Below are 26,003 nucleotides of genomic sequence, written 5' to 3'. Positions count from 1 at the left end.
GTATAGTAACTGAAAAGAAACTATAGGACTATTCATTATCAGTGATATTTAAGTAGCATTCGCAATGTTTTAACTGATATTTTTGAAGTACTGTGCCAAATATTCAGAGATAACCTACTCTCTTGGAATTTACATTCTAGAGAAATGTTTCCTGAAACATCATTTTTACTCTGTCTGATTATTATAAAGTAATTATTATTTAGTTAATTCTCTTTATTCTTTTGATGTATGCTGTTTAACTAAATGGCATGAAATATCCCATCATTGGGTTAAAGAAAATATACTATACATTGTACAGTAGAAAACATATCACAGTAGGCTACTCTTATCTCATTCTTAGTTTTAGGTGTCCCTCATTACATGTGTTTCTCTTATGAGAATGAGATGTAGGTCCTATATCATGCCCGAGAAGTTTCTCTCCCTTCCAACTGAGTCATGTTTAGCAGATGAAGGATAGAAAGCATTCTGGGTTCTCTCACTTCTCAGTGTTTCCAGATTTCTCACCTTTGCCATCTCATTCTCTTCTCCATGTAGAAGGCTATTTATTCTTTTTTTGTTATCATTGCTGTTTGAATAATTAGAAATATTAAGTAGTCTTAATAAAGGATTGTTCATAAAAGAGGATATGATAATCATCTGAAATGAAGGAAAGACCAATATTCATTGGTTATTGCTGAAAATATTAAGATTTTGAATTAAAAAAATTTAACAGAAATCCTACATCGCTAGTACTTCTATTTGAGAAACCCGTTGCCATTTTCCAGCACAGAGAAAGCTTTCAGTAAATATTTGTGAATGAATAAAGTTTTATCAGAAGGTCCATTTGCTAAAATTGAGTGACGATTCTGTTTTTCTGTTAACTTTTTTCCTTCTAATTATTTTTCTTACATGCTCTGTTGAGGAGAATCTCAACAGATTGAGAAGATGGATATGGTCCAGCCAAGTTTGCTAAAATGTGGCCTTACGTTAGCTCTGTCTTAACAAATACAACACAACCCTGGAGGGCAGAGGTGTCATTTTAACTTCACATCCTTCACAGTTATATATGATGGAAATATCTGTGGCAACTGGTTCTTTACTTGGACACACAGTGAGACTAATATGAGTGGAATAAAAGGCAGAGAAAACATCATTAAAAAGTAGACCGAGTTTACGTTCACCTACTTTTCAAGCAGAGGAAGCATTCTTCAACCTTTCCTATAAAATAGAATACATAAGACAGACAAATGAAGAATGAGAGATCTTGAGCCCCACCTTTGCACTTCCTATTTCTTCTCTTCTCTGCTCTGTTGCAATTGGAAAGCAAGTTCTGAGGCACTTTAAAGCAGAGGTTCTTATCCTGAGGTTTGCAAACTGCAAGAAGGTACATGGACAGAGATTATGAAGTCCATAAAACTGAATAGGAAAAAATTACATTTTTATTGACTTCTAAATGGAATTTACCACTTTCTCCTATTGTGTGCAGGCATAACATTAGAGTGTATTAGCAGTACGCTATCAAAGGGATCCTTGGGATAAAGTGGGTTAGGAATTCCTACTTTGGGAGACACTTAAGGACTTCTGAGTCTTGGCTGAAAGCAAAAGCTTTATTTGAAAGCGCCTGGTTCTGGGCTGACAGCAGCATTTAGTCTGACTTCCCACTTAACGTATCTGAAAGGGAAAATGTATAAAAACATCCCCTCAGGTTTATTGTGAGGATTCCTTGATAAAATATGTGTGAACGTGATTTTAAATTACAAAACACTGTTCAAATATATAGTGCATTATTCATTCTATACTAGTGAGTGATCTTTACAAATGACATTAGTGATTTTATTTTTAGAATTAGACGTGTTTCTAAATACCTCTTATTCTCTTACCTCCTGCTAGATTAGTGTATATAATGATGCTGAGAACATGTTTTAATAATATCATTTTACTTGAGGCTTTAAAATCTAGTTTGCTTACATTTAAAAAAAAATTTTTTTTTATACATCTGAAAAATAAAAATATCAAAAAACATTTAGGATGAATATTGGATCTGTCACAAAATCAACAAACCAAAATCCATATCCTTCACATTACCAATATTTAGACTTCTTTTAAATTTTATTACATTAGAATGCACACATAATTCTATTATCCTTGGAAAGTTAATTACTAAAAATTGTATCATTACTGAAAATTGTAATGAAATTAGAAAAAAGTTCCTTGAACAGGCATAGTTACTAGCAGCAGATCTGTTATTCTGCAACTGACAGCAAGGCAGGAGAGAGAAACATGACATTATAATAACTTAAAGAAATTACCAATGAATATTAATAATGATGATGTTAAGCAAATAAGTCTATCACATTAGATCAAAATAATGGGATGCTATGCATGTATCAAAAGAATATATATGCAAAGGAAAACTTTGAACTTTGAAAAGTAGACATTCAGAAGTGAGACATTAACCTGGGATAAAGTTTTTTATATAAAAATATATACGATGAATTCTTGTAACTTTTTTAAATACTCACACGCAGTATTCTCATCTCTTTTCTAATTTGAACATTTTCAATTGGATGCTCACTCAGAAAATTTCATTGGCTTACTGAGCAAACGTATTTGACAAACTGAAAAAGAACAAAATAGACAAAGATTTCACGCTACAAAAAGGTATAAATATTGAAATGTGTTAAAATTTTAGAACATAATTTAAAATGCCAAATAAAATAAAATGCCAAAATAATTCCCTAAAGTAGATCCCTTATAAATTAGAGGGAGCAGCATTATCTATATTTCATATAAGGGAAGACTGTCCAAGTTTTCCCTGAGTCTCCAATACTAGCTACATTATGAGAATGTAAAAAAAAAAAATGATTTCCTCAAAATGTCAATAGATCATAAGAAGTCAACTAAAATGCCTCTTACAAGCAACAGTTACTCATAATTTGGCAGAATTTTTGTCATTTTTGTAATAGGACAAGTTTTGTAAATTCTTCTCTTAAATTCTCCAATATTTAAGAAACACAAACACAAGCTCAAGGCAACCAATAAAAGAATGCCAAAGTTTGTTTTAAATATTGTTTAGAAATATCCTCTTTGCAACCTCTATCTTCACCTTTGTCCTCTAGCTTTGTCAATGATAACAGGGTAGTGTATATTTTTCTATACCTTTTGCCATGCATATATGTGCATAGTTTTATATGTTTGTTAATTGATTTTTACAAAAACAGGGCCATCAAGATTACACTTACATATAAATGAAATAATAATCGCAATTTTTTTTAACAAAACAAGTGAAATGTTTATTTTGCCCATTGGAATCATTACCTTTGAATTACTATTACATCACCGTACTTTCTCTGCCTTCCTTTACAAATCCTGGATTTTTCTGAAACAACTTAAAACTTTTAGTTCTAATCTATTATGGATGTTTCCTTAAAGTTTTCCTTCCTGATGAGTGGTGCCATGTCCGCCCCCAGGACCTGAACTGGTGAAACCCTGGGCCGCCAAAGTGGAGCGCATGAACTTAACCACTTGGCCATGGGCTGGCCCCAAGATTTGTCAAATTTTAATGCATTATTCCACTACTATAATTTCAAACTGTGTATAACACAGAAAAATATAACACTAATGAAACTTAACAATGAACAGAAATTAAAAATTGACCATAGGCGGACCAAATAGATATTTTATTTTGGCAGTATGGTGTATTTTTAATTTAATTTTAACTATGATGTACGTATTGAGATAGTTCAAGTGAAACTTTAAATGCTACAAATTCTGAAAAACTAGAAGATATAGCCAAACTCACAAGTATTCTCTCAGAGAAAGCATGTTTTCCATTTGACCACAACCTGTCTATAGTCCTAATTTAATCAGCTTCTCCTTTCGGATATTTCAATTGTTGTTGAGACATCTGGTTCAATTTAACTAACACTTATCTGTTCATTTAATAATAGTCATACAACACGTAAGTTTCTAGAGAGGCAAAGATGGTACACAGACTCACACACTTCCCTCTTCTAGCCCATTCAAAACAGTAACCAAGAAATATTTATTCATTGCATCCGTCCGTTGTGTAAGGCCCTGTATAATATACTGTGAGACATATAATTTTATTTAAGTCTCAGTTATACTTTCACATACTTCACAATCTAATAGGCAAGAGAGGCATAGACTATTTAAGAGTGACAGTGAGTAAAACTGAGAATTGTGCCATTGGTAGACTTTTGGGCAATGAATTATTATGGCTATTAGAATATGGTTTTCTCTTGAAAAATATTTTTTCTGATACCAATTTCCTGAGAAGTAGTTAATCCTGGGAACAGAATTTAAGAGTGCATTTTGTCTGAGTGAAGGAATATCATCTCTCTAGGTCTGAGAGAAGGACTCAAAGAAAGGAAGATACTTGGTTTTTCTTTGGTTTGTTCAAGCTACTGCTACTAAGCAGAGGCAGGGCAAGAATGCGTACATCATGAAGACTCTTCTTTTTACTTCTAAAATGGGAATAGGTGTAATGGGACTATTATGAAGTGGCTTGTATTTAGAGCAAGAATGTGTGTCTGAGTCCCAGGTCCACAAATAGGTATAGAGCCAGGAGAACCTACTGAGAAGAGCAGTGTTTCCTCTCAAGGCTGTGGAGGGGCAACATCAGAGTCCCCAGCAGAGATTGCTGTACCCAGCCAAGAGGTGACAGCAAAGATCAGCATCCACAGGGGAAGCAACGGTATAGCACAATGAAAACTTAGGAGCAAAATAACCTAATTGACCAATATTCTTTAAGTAGAAGGCGAAACATGAGACACTTGAGACATTAACTTCCATAAGCAGGTAAAGGATTCTCGTGATTTGATAACTGCAATGTAATCAGGGAGTGTAATCTCAATTTGAAATCAGATTTAGGTGAGGTCCAGCAAATATGGATCATAATGTTAGTAAAAGAGAGGTTGAAATAACAGATGCCTAATTTATAGGGGTTTTTTTAAAGAGGGAAAATTAACCGTTGTTGACATCGGAAAATACTTTGTGGAGGAATTGGTATTTAAGCTAGTCTCAGGAAACCAGTGTACAATTTCGGTTCTTATATGTCGGGTAAGTTCTTCCCAGAGAAAAGAAATCACTTAAAAGAGGACTGTGTCAAATACAGGATGGTTTTGAAAAGAAAAGAGTAGTTTGTTTGGAGCCTGGGTAGGTTTGATGTTCCTTTTTGACTGCCTTTGAGAACGGTAAATGGCAACTCCAATGGCAGGAGTACACATGTAATTTTGTGTGTGTATGAGTCTCTGTTGTTCTAGGTAAGGAAGTGTTTGACCCTCAATAGAACCATTTAGTCTTGATCAGTGTGCTGCGGATGGAATCCTAAGGCAGCTTTACCACATTGCTACCAATAAATGAATTCTTCTAGCATTTTCCCACCTGTGTAAATAGTGCATACAGCACTCTTTTGACTGTTTTTATCCCAATTTTGAAATCAATTTCTCTCCAGCTTTCCCAAAATTTTAGGCAATTCATTCTTCCTTTTCTCTCTTATCAAAATTTCTTTACTTTTATCCCTAAAAGAAAATTTGCTGAATCAAAAAGAGAAAATTTTTTAAATCAAATTAATTGAATGATTTAAACCTGCACAATATCTTTTTGCTAATATGATTGTGATTTTGCTCTGGAAGATATTTTTACCAAATTTTGATTAGTCATCTTAGAAAAATCTATGGTACATCTTACTTAAAATAACTTTATTGTAATTGTAATATGGCATTTAATAGATTGCTTAAAAGGAACATTTTCATACAATGCTGTATATTCAAAAACTCTCCTGGGGCTCCCTGGAGGTATAGTGGTTAATTTCACTGCCCCACTTCAGCCGCCCAGGGTTTGCAAGTTTGGATTCTGGTTGCGGACCTACACACCACTCATCAAGCCATGCTGAGGCAGTGTCCCACACACAAAGTGGAGGAAGGTTGGCTCAGATGTTAGCTCAGCAGCAATCTTCCTCAAACAAAAAGAGGAAGATTGGCAACAGATGTTAGCTCAGGGCTAATCTTCCTCACACACACACAAAAAGCACTCAGTAAATTTACTTCCACCCCAAATATCTGGAATACAAATATAAGGAGGATCTTCACTTGTAAAGACTTGGGAAATGAAATTTAGCATTCCCCCTAATGTCTTACTGCTGATTAATTTTGAGTCTGCCCTTATCAGAACAGTCAGCCTTGGTTTCATTAGCAATGAGCATTTCAAAGGGAGTTCGTTTATTTCAGCCTCAGATCCTTATTTTTACTAAATCTTACCTGAAGTAGCCTGAGGTAACACTGAAGCTTATCAAATCTAAAAACTATCAGAACAGGCAGCAAGGTAAAAAGCTATTATGAAGGGCCCATGTAGTGTTATCTAGGAGAGAAAGATGATAAGGCACAGGAGGCTTTCTTTTTTGGGGGGGGGTGGGGGGGGTGGATATTAGCCCTGAACTAACATCTGCTGTCAATCCTCCTCTTTTTGCTGAGGAAGTCTGATCCTGAGCTAACATCCATTCCCATCTTCTTTTACTTTATATGTGGGACACCTGCCACAGCATAGGTCTGCACCTGGGGTCTAAACCGTCGAACCCCGGCTATCAAAGCAGAACATTTGAACTTAACTGCTGCACCACTGGGCCACCCCCAGGAGGCTGACTTTTAATACTTTAATTCAGAATTCAGATAGAGTACATAGCCTTTTGTAAAACTTTCTATATATTATACAGTATACTTGCTACTTAAGTCAGAAAATATTATTTAACCTCAACATATTTTATATTTATTTTTAATCTTCCCACAACTATGTATCTCTACAGAAAAGCCTGATAAAGATACAGATAGTGAGAATTAAAGTTACAAATAGCATTCACTTTTCTAGAGTAGCTGGGAGGTAAGGCTCCTATTCGGAGGAAGGAAAAACATCAACAAGAGAGCAGATGCAAATGTCTAGGATGTCTTAAATCAGTGGAAATTGATGTTTCTCACCTTATCTTGTGTATCAGACGTTTGTTATCAAATTAACATTTATAAACATATAAAATAATAAGACCTCATGTGTGTGTAAGGAAAGAGGAGTGGAAGAGAAGTAGCAAAATAAAGGACAAAATCTAAAAGCATCTCTAAAAAGTAAATTTGAAAAAAATAACCTGATGTTCAATAGGTCTACAATGCTTCAAAATACACTGCTCCAAAAAGCAATTGAACTATTAGCAAAGAACAGCAACAAAAAGGTATGCTTACAATCCTATCGGTATTTGTTCAATGAGCTGGTAAATTTGATAAATAAAAGGTGGTTATTAACATATTTGAAGGGAGGAGATACACAGTAGGAATTAGGGGCACATGCTTTGGAGAAAAAAGGTCTGGTTTCAAATCCCAGCTCCTGTGTATGTTGCCTAAGTGACCATGAGAAACGTCTCTCACTCATCACGACCTTGGATGCATTTTCTTGACCTGCCAGGACTAACATGATCTCGTCTCGGCTGCCTTTCTGAGCCATTTTCCACCAGTCTCTCTGACTCACACCGTACGTGGTTTTCCTAAGACACTTCCGTCAGTCAAGGCCCTTGCACTTGCCATTCCCTCCAGACATTCTCATAGTGGACTTCTTCCCCTGCATTTAAGTCCTTGCCAATGTGGTCTCCTCAGAGATGCTTTTCCTGATCACCATGTATAACATAGCATACCTCCACCCTCTCATTTTTTATCACTTTATCCCATTTGATTCGATTTTTCTCCATAGAATTTATTACCGACATTTTGTTACATTTGTATGTATATGTATATATGTAAATATGTGTGCATGTATAATTTCCTGGGATTTTTCCTGTCTGCCTGATTAGGATGTAAGCTCCATGAAAAGAGAGACTTCAGTCATTTTATTCATCAGCCAGGGTAGTTGACATATGGTGCATACCCAGTAAATAGGTATTTGTCACAGGATGAACGCATGAATTAATGAATAGAGATATTATTTCATCTCTCATAAATTGTTTAGGCAGAGTACCTGACACATTGAAGGCATTTAAGAAATATTATTACTATTACATGTATCAAATTTCTCTTTCTGCTAATATTTAAAATAAAGTAAAATATAACTTAAATAATCAGTTTATTTACTTTTCTGTCCTAGGCATTGCTACATGTATTGGTACTGAATCAACACTTCATCTATGAAGAGAACGATACCTGTGGTCCTTATTAATCATCCTTTCAATAAAGTAGGAAAAAAGGAGAGACTGCATAGTCCTCCACCATTCTAGAAATAGCTATGATTCCACATACATTATTTGCTCTATGTGCAGAATTTTTACAATAAGATTAAGTTAAACACACACATCAATATTACTTGATTTGTAATTATTCAGATAATAAAGGAGAAAATACTTTTTTTATTTTGGTAAAACATCTGTTGCTTCTTTCTATTTGACAAAATTTTTTTCTATGCAGGTCAACTTAACCAGAAAGTCATTATGAGATTAAAAAAAAATATATTCTCACTTTAAAAATAAATAGATTCATAAGCAAGCACCTGCTCAGCTTTGTTTGATTTACAATATTAAAGACAGAGAATCAAATATATTCCCTCCAGGATGTTATATTACTTGTTTTTTTTCCCAAAATAAAAAGGAAGAATATAAAGTGAAACAAATATGTTTATTTTATAATGTATTTACCATAAACTTTTTAAAAAAGTTTATTATGGTAAGAATGCTTAACATGAGATCTACCCTCTTAACAGATTTTAACTGTACAATGCAATATTGTTAACTATAAGCACAATATTGTACAGCAGATCTCTAGAACTGAGAATATTTTTTCTTTATTACTATGAATTTAAAAAGTAATGAGAACTTATAACTCTTTTTTTATGTTTTTGTTCTACTCATACGTACATGCATATATACTTATAACAATAAGTTATATGAATTATTGTTATATGTATGTTATTGTTATAAGTATATATGCATCTATATAGTATATTTATATTGTTATAAGTGAGAAAATGGATATCATAAAAGTAATCTAAGTATTTTCTGACAGGAACAATATTTTCTGATCAATATCTAATGATTATTATATTTGACATTTTAATCTACTTTGCTGAAAATTGCACTATGCTGGGTTTTTTTGTATTTCTATTTTTCGCTGTTTTAGTTTTCTTCTCTCATATTTTATTACTTCTGGTTTTTAATTCATAAAGATTTTTGCAGTTAACTCTCTTCCAAACCATAAAATGACCTTGGTCATTTGAACTCTTTATATCTCTTCTAACATACCATTTAATTTAGCATTTTAGATAAATCTTTTAGTTTACCTTGCAAATTAGATACTTTTATGTAGATCCCACTAATTTAGCTTTACTAATATGTCCACCAGTTTATTTATTTATAATTTCTTCTTGCATCTGATATTGACCTTCTGTAGTTATTCTTTACCTGAGATGACACTTTTTGACCTTCCTTTGATGGACATCAGCAGGTGATAAACTCTATTTTCTTTGTGTTGTGTTAGTTTTTCTGAAAATATTTTTATTATTTTCTTGTTTTACTGTGTACAGAATACTTGGAAGATGTTGTTCCCTTGTCTTTCAACTTCCATGGCATACACTGAGTGAGCAAGCTTTCTTCTTTGTAAGAGGAACAAGGAAGATGATAAGTGTAGCCATAGGGATGTTTTTTGATTTGGTGTTAGGATGAGGGACTTTTAGTCTGAGGGTAGTGGTCATTTGATAGATTTGAGGAGATAGGCTAATGCATGAAATAAATCATCTAAGAGAATGGTAAAGTGAAATTCTAAGAAACAATAGTAAGGTCACCACGCAAGAGTGAGGGTTAATTTGAGATTAGTGATTAAAATTTAAAGTAAAGCCAATCAGCAAGAGTATCACGATTTTTCTATAGCACCATTTTGGTGTTTATTTGTGAAAAAGGAGAAAGTGAATTTTGGGGTTCACCTCAAGCTATGGCAAGGCAAGTGTGAAAGAGAAAGGATCAAAAAACAAAAATGTTAGAATCATATGCAAGGGAATAGTTTCTATTTGAAACACTGAAAATATTCTGGATAGGAGGAAATTAAAACGATTGAGGTGAATGAATGGAGAGAAAATAGTAAGGTCAATAGATTAAAGTTTTAATGGAATTGAAGAATTGTAGTAGGGAGGTTGCTAGAGAAAATGATCAAGAAAGTCATGATATGTGGTTAATAAATGGGATGATTGAGATAGAAATTTTAGAAGCAATTTTGTATATCTGATATGATGTCCTAGGTGTACCATAGTAGTGGGATGCTGATATGGAGGGAAGAAAATGGGCCACAAAGTGAAGAGATTGGGGACTGGTAGGACAAGGCTATACTATTTCATGAAAGGGATCATCCACATGAATATTGAAGTAAGTCAACATTAATGCCATTTGGCCTAGTCATGTCCATAATTTTGAATATATTTGGTAGAAAGAATATATTTCATTGTTACCCACTGAAGCAAAATGTGTATTTTATTTATCTATTAATCATATATTCTAAAATCAAATTCTAGGGCTCAGTTTTGTGTCCCTGAAATAAAGATACACCAAGCCTAATGTGGCACTGGTATTTATTAGGTGAGTCAGGAAGAGTGAATTCTATTTCTAGCTATGTTGCCATCTGGTAGCATAACCTTAGCCAAATCAAATAATCTTTCAAGGTCTCAGTAATCTTGCAGGTAAGTCACAGATTTGAATTAAAGATACGTTAAAATAGTTTTTTAATTCCAAGGGCCTTGATTTAACTATTTAGTTTATTGCTTGCTAAAGTACAGTTCTTTGGCTTTGCCCTTTAAGTTTATACAATTATTTTCATTATAATTTCCCCCACCAATGAGATTTTATGCTTCTGTATATTTCTATGGTGTCTGTAACCATGGCATCTGGATATCCAACCAACTAACTATGTAAAAATAGCAGGTATGTGGGAAGAAACATTGTCAATCCCTATCCTTCTCATAGTGCAGGTATTAGTGCAGAATAAAGGTTGTACCTTGGGGTCCTTAGAGCTTAATGCTCACATGATTACAGAGAAGTTTAAGCGGAAAAGGACAATTTTAGCAGTTTCTCCAAATGTATGAGCATTTGACATAATATCTACAGCTGAAAAATAAATATTAAAAAACCTCCTCCTTTCTAATCATGACTATAATTGGAAACTTGAAGGACAAATAGCTGTATAGAAAATGTGAAAACTTCTGCAAACACACACAAGCAATAACAGTGATAGAAAATTGAAAACTAAAATAGACCCCTCATAAGGTTTGTATTTTCTGTTGTTGTTATTTTGAAGGAATCCACCATCTTTAATGATTATGAACAAATTAAGAATTTTTTTGAGGAAGGTTAGCCCTGAGCTAACATCTGTGCCCATCTTTCCTCTATTTTATATGTAGGACACCTGCCACAGCATGACTTGATAAGTGGTGCATAGGTCCGCACCCGGCATCCGAACCGGTGAACCCTGGGCCACTGAAGCAGAGTGCACAAACTTAACCACTGCACCACCGGGCTGGCCCCATGAATTTTTTTAACATGTAGATAGAAAAGAGTTAAGAAGGAATAATCAGTGGGAAATGAAGTAAAAGAGACTCAACTGCTATTGTATATCAAAGTGGTGGGCACTCCAAAATGAATCTGGAAAGATGAGAACCACAGATATAAATTAGAGGGTCATAGTATTAAAATGTTGTCTTTCAGGCTGTGGGACTAGATATCGCTTGCAAAGTGATTGTTATTGATCTTATGTGTTATATATTGATATTATATATTGAGAAAAAAAAGAGGGCTTACAAATGGGTCACAGGGTATTCCATTATGTAGAGGTCTGGAGAGGAACAGGCACCAACAAAGGAGATTGAGAAGGCTGTCAGTGAGGATGATGGAGAAAAAAGACAGCGTAGGGTACGAGAAGCCAAGGGAAAAAACTTTTCAAGAAGACTATGATGGAAAACTACATCTGGTGCTATTACTACAATTGGGTAATTATTTTGTTTAGCAAGGGATAAGTAGTTTAATTATGCTGAGTTGCAGCATGTCAGCTTGTAAAATAGTAGTAGAGATAGTAAGATGTGAGTAGCATCCTAGAGGTATTTTTGAAGGTGGAAACGTCCCAATTTGCCAGTAGCCTGGATGTGGGGAGTGAGAGAATGTCTTCACAGTGTTGGGCATGAATGATGAAACTATAAAGTTACGATGAACTATTACAGGCGAGACTCTGAGAAGAAAGATTTGGGACAGCAGAATAGGAGGTCATATTTAGACATAGTAAGATTGAGATAAGTGTTAGACATTCAAGTGTAGTTGTGCATTGCTTAACAGAGATATGTTCTGAGAAACGCATCGTTATGCAGTTTCATTGTTGTGCAAACATCATAGAGTGTTCTTACACAAACCTAGATAGTATAACCTACTACACCTAGGCTATGTGGTAACTAATCTTATGAGAACACAGTCATGTGTGTGGTCGTCATTGACCGAGACATCCTTATGCAGTACGTGACTGTAAAGTTACTGAATAGGGAATTAGATGAAAGTGTCTAGATTGGGGAACAAAGATTCACACTGGAGACTTCATGAGATTACAAAGAGTATGAGTGTACAGTAACTGAGTCCCTTACACTTCACAGGAACTAAGAAAGATTTGGCAACATCATAGGATTTATACATACACTTATACATGCACCCCTTGCCGTGAACCATCTGTTTGTGTTCTTTGTCCATTTTGCATTGGTATAGTGGTCTTTTTCACATAGGATTTAGAGTTCCATATATTTGAGGGAAATAGCCTTTTCTCTATGATGTGAGTAACAAATGCTTTCGTTTTTGTTTATTCAACTTTTTCTTAAGCTTTAAGATGCTTTTGGTCATGCACAATGAATATATCAATAACTTATTATTAAATTACTGCTGTAATTGTTGTTTTTAACGCTTAAAAGGTATTTTCTATTTGAGATTATACACACATGATTCTCACATTCCCTTTTAGTGTTTTTTTATTTAAATCTTTATTCTGTCTTATATTATTTTGTTAAAAGGCATGGTTTAGGTTTGCAGGGCTTTTATTTTCTGCAGATGACTTCTCAGTTGTTCTACCACCAAGGCCATTATCCCACTGGCAAATACTAGTTCAAGCAAGAAAAAAATAACTTAGAATATTTGAGTTATGTAATTAAGGAAGTTAAGAAATTGAGCACAACTAAACTAGAATTTCAGGAATGTACAGTTTTTCAAGGATATACAGAATATTTTTTTAAATGATGACATATGAAGTCATAAAAATAACACAATTAGTAAAAGCCTGAAACAAGGTAATTCCCGTGAATGGAGGCCCCAGGCATCTAGGAAGCCCATGCTACTAGAGGTTCCTGGAATCACTGCAGGCCTGTGACCAGAGACTACTGGAATTGCAATGATACCTGTGATCCAGCCTCCTTCCCCAGCAGCAGCACCTCTGACACCAGATCAAAGCCAGCAGTAGCAGTGTGCAGGACCTGAGGTTCCAAAAAGCACCCTGGCACGAGAGACCAGAGACTGCAGGAGCCACAGTGGCACTTGCACTCAACCCTTACCTCCCCCTGAGCAGTGGTTGATGGCGCTTGTGACCTGAGGCTTCAGGAAACACAACAATGCCTGCAACCCAGCTCCTTCTGCCTTCCCTGGTGGGAGCACTTCTGACACTGGCCCTTCCAGCAGTGAGGAATGCATCCAGGACCCCAGTACCCCGGCAGTGGCAGCAGTGCCCATGAACTGAGATTCTAGAAATCAGGCTGGCACTTGAGACCACAGGCTACACGAACTCCAGCAGCATTCACGATTCAGCCTCTACCCCTTCCCCAGCAGTGGGGGTGGCACCTGCTACCTGAGGCTTCAGGAACCACAGAAGTACTCACAACCCAGCCTATAGTGGCAGCACTTCCAGCAATGGTCCTGCCAGCAGCTAGGGCTGCTTACAAGATGCTGGGACCCTGGTACAGCAGCAACACTGGTGAACCCAGCATGCCTGGCAGCAGAATTGCTAGTGCCCCCAGATAACCTGGGAGCAGCAGCACATGTGGCACATGTGGCTGCAGCATCTGAGCTCAAGGAGAGTCAGGTACTAGCAACAGCAGAGCCCATTACCCTGGCCTCCACCTGCTACAGAGGTGCAGCTTCAGCTTCAGCTCCCCAGCCCATAGAAGTGACACCTGCAGACCCAACAAACCCAGATATGTGAGAGATGCCTGTGACACCAGCTCCCATCCCACTAGCCCCCTCTCTCATGCCACAATGCGGGAACATACAACCTAGGTGACCCTGGAAGCAGCAAAGATGCTGGCAGCCCAGTAACCCTAATGCAGACACCAGCAACTGCAGCCATATAAGCAACAAGGCATCAACAACCTTGGAGGCACAAGCAACACAAGTAGTGCACTGATGATGCCTCTGGCAGAGGGAGTGGAAGGTGGAAAGTATAGGCTCTCAAATACAAGCAGAAGCAGTTCAGAGAAAAAAGTAAATAAAGCCATACCCAAGTAGTAAGGTATTTGCTACCACAAATGTGCTGGCAGAGGAACAACTCATCAAGCACCATGAAGAATTACAATAACACAGTATCACACAGACACAGATTACATCTCTCCAGAATCGAAACTTAAAGTCATGGAAGACTGCAATATAACTGAAGGAGAATTCAAAATGTCTGTCATGAAGAAACTCAACAACTTACAAGAAAACTCAGAAAGATGATTAGGTGAGCTCAGGAATAAAATTAATGAGCAGCAGGAGTACTTCACCAAAGAGCTTGAAACTAAAAAGCCAAACAGAAATTCTTGAGCTGAAGAACACAATAAAGGACATGAAGAATAAAGTGGAAAGTAATGGAAATAGAACAGACTACATGGAAGAGAGAATTAGTGAGCTCAAAGATAGTAATCTAGAAATGATTCAGGTGGAAGAGGAGAAGGAACTAAGATTTTTTAAAAATGGAGAAATTCTAGCAAAATATTTGACTCACTTAGGAAAAGAAACATAAGGATAATTGGGTATCCCAGAAGGAGAAGAGAGAGAGAAAGGAGAAGAGAGCTTATTTAAAGAAATAATAGTTGACAACTTCCCATACCTGGGGAAATAACTGGATATAGACGTACATGAAACTAATCAAACACCTAATTATCTCAGCACAAAAAGACATTCTCCAAGGCACATCATATTAAAATTGTCAAAAGTCAATGACAAAGAAAGAATAGTAAGGGTGGCCAGAGAGGAAAAACAATAACTTATGAAGGCATCCCCAGTAAGCTATCAGCAGTTTTCTCAGCAGAACTCTACAGTCCAGGAGAGAGTGGAATGATATATTCAAAATATTGAAAAATAAAAATTGTAAGCCAAGAAACCTATCCAGCAAGTTATCCTTCAAATGAAGGAAAAATAAAGGCTTTCTCAGACAAACAAAAGCTGAAGGATATCATTGCCACTAGGCCTGCATTATAAGAAATATTGAAAGGAACTCTCCTACCAGAAATAAAAAGGCAAAGGTATACAAATCTTTGAGTAAGATTCAGAAAGAATCAGAAAGTTGCACATTTATATTAAAATACATTAGTAAACAATTATAGCATAAAGACTAAAGGGATAGAAAGCATTAAAAAGAACTATAAATACTCAATTTGGTAACACACTGACAATATAAAAAGGGATAATTTCTTGACAATAAAAACATAGAAGGAGAAGAATGGGCCTGCATAGGCAAATGAAGATAAGTTGCTGTCAGTGTAAAAAGGACTATCTCATCTATGAGATCTCTTCTATAGACTTCATGGTAAGCACAGAAGAAAAATTCACAGCAGAGTCACAAAACATAGAAAAAGAAGAAACTAAGAAATGTGTCACAGAAAACCACCAAACTGAAATGGCAGACAGCAATACAAGGAAAAAGAACCAGTGAAAATATAGAGCAACCAGAAAACAAAAGATAAAATGGCAGTATTAAATCTTCTTATATCAAAAATCACCCTAAATTTAAATGGATTGAATTCACCAATCAAAAGATAAGAGTGGCTGGATGGATTAAAAACCAAGATCCAACAAAACACTGCCTTCAGGAGAACCATCTCATTCTAAAGACAAATATACACTCAAAGTAAAAGGATAGAAAATGATACTCCAAGTAAGTGGCAACCAAAAGAAAGCAAATGTAGCCATACTCATATCAAACAAAATACACTTCAAGCCTAAAAAGATAGCAAGAGACAAAGATGGACATTATATAATGACAAAGGAGGCATTCAATCAAGAAGATGTAAAGGGAGAAATTGACAGCAATACAATAACAGTAGGAGACTTTAATACCCCACTTACATCAATGGATAGATCATCTAGACAGAGTGTCAACCAGAAGACATTGTCCTTAAATGAAACACCAGGCCAGATGGACTTAATAGATATATATAGAACATTCAATCCAAAAGCAGCAGAATACCTGTTCTTCTCAAAGATAGACCATTTGTTGGAAAACAAAACAAACCTCAATAAATTTAAGAAGATTAAAATTATATCAAGCATCTTTTCTTACTGTAATTGTATGAAACTAGAAATCAACCATAAGAAGAAAGCTGTAAAAGTCACAAATGTGTGGAGATTAAACAGTATGCTACTGAACAACAGTTGGATCAATGAAGAAATGAAAAAGCACATGGAGACAATGAAAATGAAAACACAACGTACCAAAACTTATGGGATGCAGCAAAAGCAGTACTAACAGAGAAGTACATAGTAATACAGGTCTACTTCAACAAACAAGAAAAGTCTCAAATGAACAATCTAACACTACACCTAAAAGAACTAGAAAAAGAACTAAGGAAGCCCAAAGTCAGTAGAAGAAAGGAAATAATAGAAATCAGAGCAGAAATAAATTAAAATGAGACTATAAAGACAATAGAAAAAAATCTATGAAACTAAGAGCTGGTTCTTTGAAAAGATAAGCAAAATTGACAAGCTCTCAGCTAGACTCACAAATAAAAAAAAGAGAGACAGCTCAAATAAATAAAATCAGAAATGAAAGAGGAGAAATTACGATGGATACCACAGAAATATGAAGGATTATAAGAGAATACTTTGAAAAGCTATATGCTAAGAAATTGGATAACCTAGAAGAGTGGATAAATTCTTAGACTCATACAGCCTCCCAAAACTGAATCAAGAAGAAATAGAGAATCTGAATACACAAATCACAAGTAAAGAGATCAAAACAGTAATCAAAAACCTCCTGAAAAGCAGAAGTCCAGGACCAGACAGCTTCTCTGAAAAATTCTACCAAACCTTCAAAGAAGGTTTACTACTTATCCTTCTCAAACTCTTCCCAAAAATTGAAGATGAGAAGATGCTTTCCAATTCATTTTATGAGGCCAGCATCATCCTAATACCAAAACTAGACAAGGACAAAACAAAAAAGGAAAATTATAGACCAATATCACTGTTGAACATAGATGCAAAAATCCTCAACAAAATATTAGCATATATGTTATAATTGTTTACTAACCTACTCTGATATACAGTTGCAATTTTCTTGTTCTAGATGTCTATTTATCACCATGCTTAAAGATTTTTATGCCTTTGCCTTTTTGTTTCAGGTAGGAGAGCCCTTTTCAAGATTTCTTGTAAAGAAAGTCTAGTGCAATGAACTCCCTCAGCTTTTGTTTGTCTGGGAAAGCCTTTATTTCTTCATATTTGAAAGACAACTTTGGTGGATAGAGTATTCTTGGCTTACAGTTTTTATTTTTCAATATTTTGAATCTATCAGTCCACTCTCTCCTGTCCTGTGGAGTTTCTGCTGAGGAATCTGCTGTTAGCCTAATGGCAGCACCTTCATAGGTTATTGTTTTTACTCTCTGGCCACCCTTAGTATTCTTTCTTTGTCATTGACTTTTGACAGTTTTAATATAATGTGTTTTGGAGAAGGTCTTTTTGCATTGAGATAATTAGATGTTTGATAAGTTTCATGTTTTTGTGTATATAGTTTCTTCCCCAATCTTGAGAAGTTGTCAACTATTATTTCTTTAAATAAGCTCTCTTCTCCTTTCTCTCTCTCTTCTCCTTCTGGGATACCCATTATCCTTAGGTTTCTTTTCCTAAGTGAGTCAAATATTTCTCATAGAATTTTTCCATTTTTAAAAAATCTTCATTCTGTCTCCTCTTCCACTTGAATCATTTCTAGATTACTATCTTCAAGCTCACTAATTCTCTCTTCTCTATGGTCTGCTTCCTACTTTATCCTTCATGTCATTTATTGAGTTCTTCAACTCCAGAGTTTCTGTTTGATTCTTTTTTAGACTGTCAGTCTCTTTGGTGAAGTACTTCTTCTGTTCACTAATTTTATTCCTGAGGTCATTGAACCATCTTTCTGAGTTTTCTTGTAGTTCATTGAGTTTCTTCATGATAGCTATTTTGAATTCTCTATCAGATCACATTCTTCCATGACTTGAAGTTTGGTTTCTGGAGAATTGTCATTTTCTTTTTGTGATACCATGTTACTGTAGTTTTTCATGGTGCTTGATGAGTTGTTCCTCTGCCAGTGCATTTTTCGTAGCAAACAGCTTTCTTACTTGGGTAAGTCTTGTTTTCTTTGAGTCTGAGCTGCTTCTGGTTGTATATGAGAGCCTGAGCTTTCCTCCCTCCTCTGCCTCTGCCAGAGGTGTCATCTGTGCCCTTGTTGTGCTTCATGTGCCTCCACAGTTGTTGGTGCCTTGCTGCTTACAGTATTGTTGCAGTCACAGGCATTTCCAACAGATTCACTGGGCTGACAAGTACCTCTGCTGTTTCCAGGGTAGGCTGAGTCATAAGTTCCCCCACCGAAGTGAAGGGGTGGGAAGGGTAGGGTGGGAGCCAGGGTCACAGGCGCCTCTGCCATGCCTGGCTTTGTTAGATTTGCAGGCACCGCTGCCAGTGGTGTGGGGGCTGGAGTTGTGGGGCTGCTGCAGGTCAATGGGACCAGGGTCATGGGTTCTACTGTTGCTGTTACCAGTTTCTTCACAGTCTCGGGCACTGTTGCTGGATGTCCCCTCTATGCTGCTACTCCTGGGTTTTCTGGGAGTGTTAGCAGTTCCCATGCCTGGGGCACTGAGTTTATGGGTATCACCACCACTGCCAGGTGTGCCAGCATCATGGGCACCACTGCCACAGCCATGGCAGGAGGGGTCCCTGGGTCCCAGGTCCTGCAGTTCCTGGAGCCTCATGTTGTAGGTACTGCCACTACTGCTGGAGAGGGGAGGGGACTGAGTAATTGCAAGTGATGCTGTGGTTCCTGATGCTTCTGGTCTTGGGTGCCAGCACAGTTTCTGGAACCTCAGGTCATGGGCACTGTGGGAAGCATTCCCCCAATCTAGCTGCCATTGTATTGTGACAAGGTCTGGCAATGGAAGGAGAATCGTGCAAGGCACTTCTCCAGGGAACATAATTCTTTAAGCAGAGTCCTTTGTCCTCCTTTCTAAAGCCTATTACTGATTAACGTCTTCCCTCTGTCCTGGAAGCCTTGTAAAAACAGGCAGAACTAGCAATAAACATATCTCAAAGAACAAACAGCAGCCCCCAAGGATGCGGGGGTCTATATTCTGTTAATTATATACTCGCTGCCCTCCTAACTTCTTTGAAGACCCTGAAACTATGTAACCTCTTCCTAAACAATCGATATGTATGCTGCACATCTGGATGTAGATAACCACCTTTGATTATTACCTTTAGTCACGCACTGCCCCTCACCTATTGTTCCCATGACGACAACAGTTAGACCACCTCGTGTGATTTTTTCCTATATAAGTGTACCCCGTCCCCGAAATAAATTGGACTTGCTTGCAACTGCTTCTAGTCTCACGTCTAGCACTTACACTTTCGCCGACGCCGTCTCTCCCGTGGGAACCTGGACTCTGCTGAGGCTGGACCCTGGCAGGGCACCACCACCACTATCCTGTGGCCCAGGGTCTTGGATTCAGCCCCCACTGCTGGGAGGACCAGCCTCAGAGGTGCCACCACTGGGAGAGGGGCTTGAGGCTGGGTCACACACTCCGTGGCATTTCCTGGAGCCTCCAGTTGCATACATCATAGCAGTTTCTAGAGTCTTGGGTCATGGTCACCACTGCCACTGCGTGGAGATAGGGAGGGGCTGAGTCATGAGCACTGCTGCAGTTCCTGGAACCTCAGATCACAAGCATAGCCACCAATGCTGGAGGTACCAGTGTCTTGGATGCAGCCCCTGCTGCTGGGAGGGCCAGGGTTCGAGGCACTGCCTGTCAGGAACATGGAGGGGCCTGCGTCTTGGGACCACTTCAGTTCCTAGAACCTTGGTCTTGGGCACTTTGGTGCTTCCTGGCGCCTCTGGGAGTGTAGACTGCCTCAGTTCCTGGAGCTTCTGTTCATGGTCATTTCTGCAGTCCCTACAGCCTCTGGTTGCAGGCACCACCACAGTTCCTGGGGCCTCCGATTTTGGGAGCGGGAGCTGCTTCTGCTGCTCCCCTGGTTCCACCACATCCACAATATCCAGTCCACCTGCCTTCAGATGTATAGATGCATGGATCTCTCGGGCATTTTTGTGGGCTGTGCAGAGAATCCTTTGTTGGTCTATGGATGTCCTAATGGTTGTAACTTAGAGGGGAAAAACAAGGGGAGCAACTCACTCTACCGTGATGCTGATGTCACTCCTCCTCCTTTTGTCTTTGTTTTTCTTTTTCTTTGTTTGCCTTAAAATTCCAAATGCTTTCCTGTCTGTTAAAATCAACATTGTAGATATTTTCAGCACATCACAAATTTGCCTGGCAAACACGTTAATGTATTCAACACACAAATGAACATTTCAATTAACAAGATCAGCCCCCCTTACAAAATAGGATTGGTCATAAATGACACAGCATTCTTTTTATTATAATTCTAAATAAGAATTATTTATTATGGAATGTGGGAGCTTTTAGCATAACAGTAACAGCAGCAGCAAGACAAATATATAGAAGAGCTAATTATAAGAAACAAACACTAGGAAGAAGAAATTTTTATCTTTGTAAGTAGACAATACATGTTTTTTAGGACTCTCAAAAGAAGAGGACAAATTAATGTGTTTTCATCATAATTTAAAATTAATTTTTTTTTTTTGAGGAAGATTAGCCCTGAGCTAACTACTGCCTGTCCTCCTCTTTTTGCTGAGGAAGCCTGGCCCTGAGCTAACATCTGTGCCCATCTTCCTCTACTTTATATGTGGGACGCCTGCCACAGCATGGCATGCCAAGCGGTGCCATGTCTGCACCCGGGATCCGAACCAGTGAACCCCGGGCCTCCAAGAAGCAGAACATGCGAACTTAACCACTGTGCCACCAGGCCGGCCCCTCAAATTAAATTTTAAAACTCAGTATCAAAAATGTCCCATTTTTCTAAAATGTTAAATTCTTTTGAAATAAGTGGCAGAATAGGTGTCAGTGTGGGAGGGCAATTATTTATATAACTCTGAATGGATGCATTTCTGAGGAAATGTTCCTTTTAGTGATCCCTAGAAACCAATCTATTCAAGGTATTGGTTAATTCTTTAATAACTAAGTGAGCTACCTATGGAGCAAAGAAACTACTGTGATAAATGTTTTTTTTTTTTTAAGTCTATTCCTTGCTTGTTCTCTTTGTTGTCTTTCTTTTTTAACCTGAGCTTACATCTGTTGCCAATCTTCCTCTTTTATTTCTCTCCCAAAGCCCCAGTACATGGTTATACATCCTAGTTGTAAGTCATTCTAGTTCTTCCATGTGAGCCACCACCACAGCATGGCAACTGACAGATGGGTGGTGTGGTTCCATGACCAGGAAGTGAACCCAGGCTGCCCAAGCAGTAAGCACCAAACTTAACCACTAGGCAACCAGGGCTGGCTCTGTGATAAATGTTTAAAGTATCTAAAGGAAGATTGCTTTTAATAAACATAAGTAGAGAACTTCAGGATATATAATTTGCTGATCCTATTACAAGAAACCACTAGTAGCATTATGTAGCCAGTTATCACCTGGCATTTAAAAAATTCCCTTAGTCACAGCTTTAAGTAAAACATGTGCAATACATTTAGTTCCTCTGATATAAAAATAAAATATAAAAATTAGATTAGTTAACCTGTGTGTTTAGATTTTGGCTAAAATCATTGAAATCTTGGCGTCTGAATCTTTAGAGTAATATCTTATATTTTAACTATCCCTTGCCTTATTAAAATTAAACTACTCTGGTCATGTAGTGGCTTTTTTTCTGCACAATATCAAATTTAATTAATTTATTTATTTCTGTACCCTTTTACCACCCTCTTCCTATTTCCCCAAACCCCCAGCACCTGGCAACCACTTTTCTACTCTCTGTTTCTATGTATTTGACTTTTTTTTTAGATTCCACACATAAGTGATACCATACAGAGTTTGTCTTTCTCTGTCTGACGTTTCAGTGAGCATAATATCCTTCAGATTCATCCAAGTGTCACAAATGACAGGGTTTCCTTCCTTCTTAAGGATGAATAATTTTTCACTGTATGTGTGTGTGTGTCTGTGTTTGTGTGTGTGTGTATACTATATTTTCTTTATCTATTCATTCGTGGATAGACACTGAGGTTGTTTCCATATCTTGGCTATTGTGAATAATGCTGCAATAAACCTGGGAATACAGATATCTCTTTGAGACATAGTTTCATTTCCCTTGATATATACCTAGAAGTTGAATTGCTGAATCATATGGTAGTTCTATTTTTGATTTTTTAAGGAACTTCCATACTGTTTTCTGTAATGGCTATCCAAGTTTACATTCCCACCAACAGTGCACAAGCATTTTCTTTTCTCCATATCCTCGTCAGCATTTATTATCTCTTATCTTTTTGATAATAGATATCCTAATTGGTTTGATGTGATATCTCAGTGCATTTTTATTTGCAGTTCCCTCATGATTAGTGATTATTGGGAGAAAAGATTCATATTCATGATGATATTTCAGAATAATGGGACATTTAAAAGTTTACACCTGAGGGGCTGGCCCTGTGGCCGAGTGGTTAAGTTTGCGTGCTCTGCTGCAGGCGGCTCAGTGTTTCCTTGGTTCGAATCCTGGGCGCGGACATGGCACTGCTCATCAAACCATGCTGAGGCAGCGTCCCACATGCCACAACTAGAAGGACTCACAACAAAGAATATACAACTATGTACCGGGGGGCTTTGGGGAGAAAAAGGAAAAAAATAAAATCTTTTAAAACAAAAGTTTACACCTGAATTGGTGATTGTCGTAAATATCTCAAAAGTAGGTGTAACATTAATCCTTAATTTTATGTAATGCTTAATACTAAGATTATATTATCAGAAGAATTAAATAAATGTATTAAAAGATTTAAAAATTCCATAAACAAACCTAGAATAGAAAATATAAGCAGAACATGATAAAAATGTGATATTAAAGTAGATAATAACTTAGGAAGTAGATACCACTTCTTATGCACTTGGTGGATAGGCCAAGTACCAAGTGATTCATACAAAATTTCCTACCTCAATAAAATGTATCCACTTGTGGTTAATATATGTCAAGGTCCAAGACAGACTAGGAGAGAACCTGTATCAATTTATCAGCATCATTTATGGAAAATGTGTGTAGTGTTGGCTTGCAGCTGGTTACCATTATATTTGTTTGGTTTCTGCTGTTGAATTTGGTCATGCAGCCTGGTTTGACCATATAAGAGATTTAAAGATGCATTCTTCAGACGATTGTATGGCTTCCCTATAACCAAGAGATCTCATGGGTTTTTTGGTCATCAGAATCTGAAGATGAAGTGCATCCTGCATGACTGAGAAAGGACCCTGTGAGTTGCCTGCGCTTTGTCTTTCATGATTGTGCTGCGCTTTACCTTCACTAAAGCTTTATGTGAGTATACCCCGTGGAGTTTCATAAGTCTTTTAATTTACATAGTACTATGTAACTGCATGTAGCAATACCATTGTGCTTAGTTTACAAATCTAAAATATGGATAATTCTCGCTTTATAGTTAGGAACAACAAAAGAGTGCCCACTATCACTGTTGCAACTGAATATTATTCTGAAAGTCATGGGAAGTGCAACAAAAAATGAAATAGAAATGCAAGATGCCAAAATTACAATTTCTTCTGAAACCATGGTTGTACGTACCAAGAAGATTTCAAAGAATCAACCGCGAAAACTCAAATTTGGGAGCTCTCAACAAAGTGGCCTATGTTTGGAGTCCCCAAGATCACCCTCATATCCAGTGATTCACTAGAAGGACTCATAGGATTCAGAAAACAGTTATAGTCATGTTGCAGTTTATTACAAAAAAAAAAAAGAGATTAAAATCAGAAAAGGGAGAAGATGTATGGGAGAAAGTCCAGAAGAAACTAGGCACAAACTTCTGAGGTTCTTCTCCCAGTGGAGTCACGTGGACATACTTATCTCCCAGCAAGAATGTGTGACAACACGTGCAATGTGTTGCCAATTGAGGAATCTCACTTGAGCCTTGGTGCTCAGAGTTTTAATTGGGAGGTCAGTCACATAAGCATGCAGCAACTGTGTGTTGTTTTTACTGTTGTTTTTGAATTAACTGATTTCTCTTATGAAAATATCCAATTTTTTTAAATTTAATTTTTATTGAGTTAATGATAGGTTACAATCTTGTGAAATTTCTATTGTATATTACTGTTTGTCAGTCGTGTTGTAAGTGCACCCTTTCATCCTTTGTGCCCATCCCCCACCCCACGTTTCCCCCAGTAGCCACTAATCTGTTCTCTTTGTCTGCATTTTTAAATTCTTCATATGAGTGGAGTCATAAAGAGATTGTCCTTCTCTATCTGGCTTATTTCACTTAACATAATTCCCTCAAGTTCCATCCATGTTGTTGCAAATGGGACGATTTTTTTCTTTTTTACGGCTGAGTAGTATTCCATTGTATGTATATATACCACATCTTCTTTATCCGATCGTCTGTTGATGGGCACTTAGGTTGCTTCCACATCTTGGCTATTGTAAATAATGCTGCAATGAACATTGGGGTGCATGGGACTTTTGGAATTGCTGACCTCAAGCTTTTTGGATAGATACCCAGTAGTAGGATAGCTGGATCCTATGGTAGTTTTATTTTTAATTTTTTGAGGAATCTCCATACTGTTGTCCATAGTGGCTGCACCAGTTTGCATTCCCACCGGCAGTGTATGAGGGTTCCTTTTCCTCCACACCCTCTCCAACATTTGTTACTATTTGTTTTAGTTATTTTTGTCATTCTAATGAGTGTAAGGTGATATCTTAGTGTAGTTTTGATTTGCATTTCCCTGATGATCATCGATGATGAACATCTTTTCATGTTCCTATTGGCCATCCATATATCTTCTTTGGAGAAATGTCTATTCATGTCTCCTGTCCAATTTTTGATCCAGTTGTTTGATTTTTTGTTGTTGAGTTGTGTGAGTTCTTTATATATTATGGATATAACCCTGCGTCAGATTTATGACCTGCAAATGTTTTTTCCCAGTTAGTGGGTTGTTTTTTTGTTTCAATCCTGTTTTCCTTTGCCTTGAAGATGCTCTTCAGTCTGATTAAGTCCCATTTGTTTATTCTTTCTATTGTTTCCCTTGTCTGAGAAGACATGGTGTCCTTTTAGTACTGATGTCAAAGAGTGTACTGCCTACATTTTCTTCTAGAAGCCTTATGGTTTCAGGTCTCACCTTTAGGTCTTTGATCCATTTTGAGTTTATTTTGGTGAATGGTGAAAAAGAATGGTCAATTTTCATTCTTTTACTTGTGGCTTTCCAGTTTTCCAGCACTATTTGTTGAAAAGACTTTGTTTTCTCCATTGTATGCCCTCAGCTCTTCTGTCAAAGATTAGCTGTCCATAGATGTGTGGTTTTATTTCTGGGCTTTCAATTCTGTTCCATCGATATGTGCACCTGTTTTTGTACCAGGACCGTGCTGTTTTGATTACTGTAGCTTTGTAGTATGTTTTAAAATTCGGGATTGTGATGCCTCCAGCTTTGTTCT

At 37.0% G+C, this 26,003-nt stretch overlaps 1 long non-coding RNA gene across 6 annotated transcripts in view; it reads left to right on the top strand.

Annotated features, from left to right (window-relative positions):
- The window catches only part of LOC103562547 (uncharacterized), a 97,269-nt gene that overhangs the window by 7,038 nt on the left and 64,228 nt on the right, over positions 1 to 26,003 (top strand). For all 6 annotated transcript variants that reach the window (XR_011536709.1, XR_011536705.1, XR_011536706.1 and 3 more), the window contains 2 exons: positions 8,119 to 8,206; positions 23,780 to 23,885. This is a non-coding gene — a long non-coding RNA (uncharacterized lncRNA). The remainder of the gene's footprint in view (positions 1 to 8,118; positions 8,207 to 23,779; positions 23,886 to 26,003) is intronic.

This window comes from Equus przewalskii, chromosome 2, assembly GCF_037783145.1.
Source record: "Equus przewalskii isolate Varuska chromosome 2, EquPr2, whole genome shotgun sequence".
NCBI classification, from domain to species: domain Eukaryota; kingdom Metazoa; phylum Chordata; class Mammalia; order Perissodactyla; family Equidae; genus Equus; species Equus przewalskii.
The sequence above is the reverse complement of the archived record's forward strand: the minus strand, read 5'-3'. Positions and strand labels throughout refer to the sequence as shown.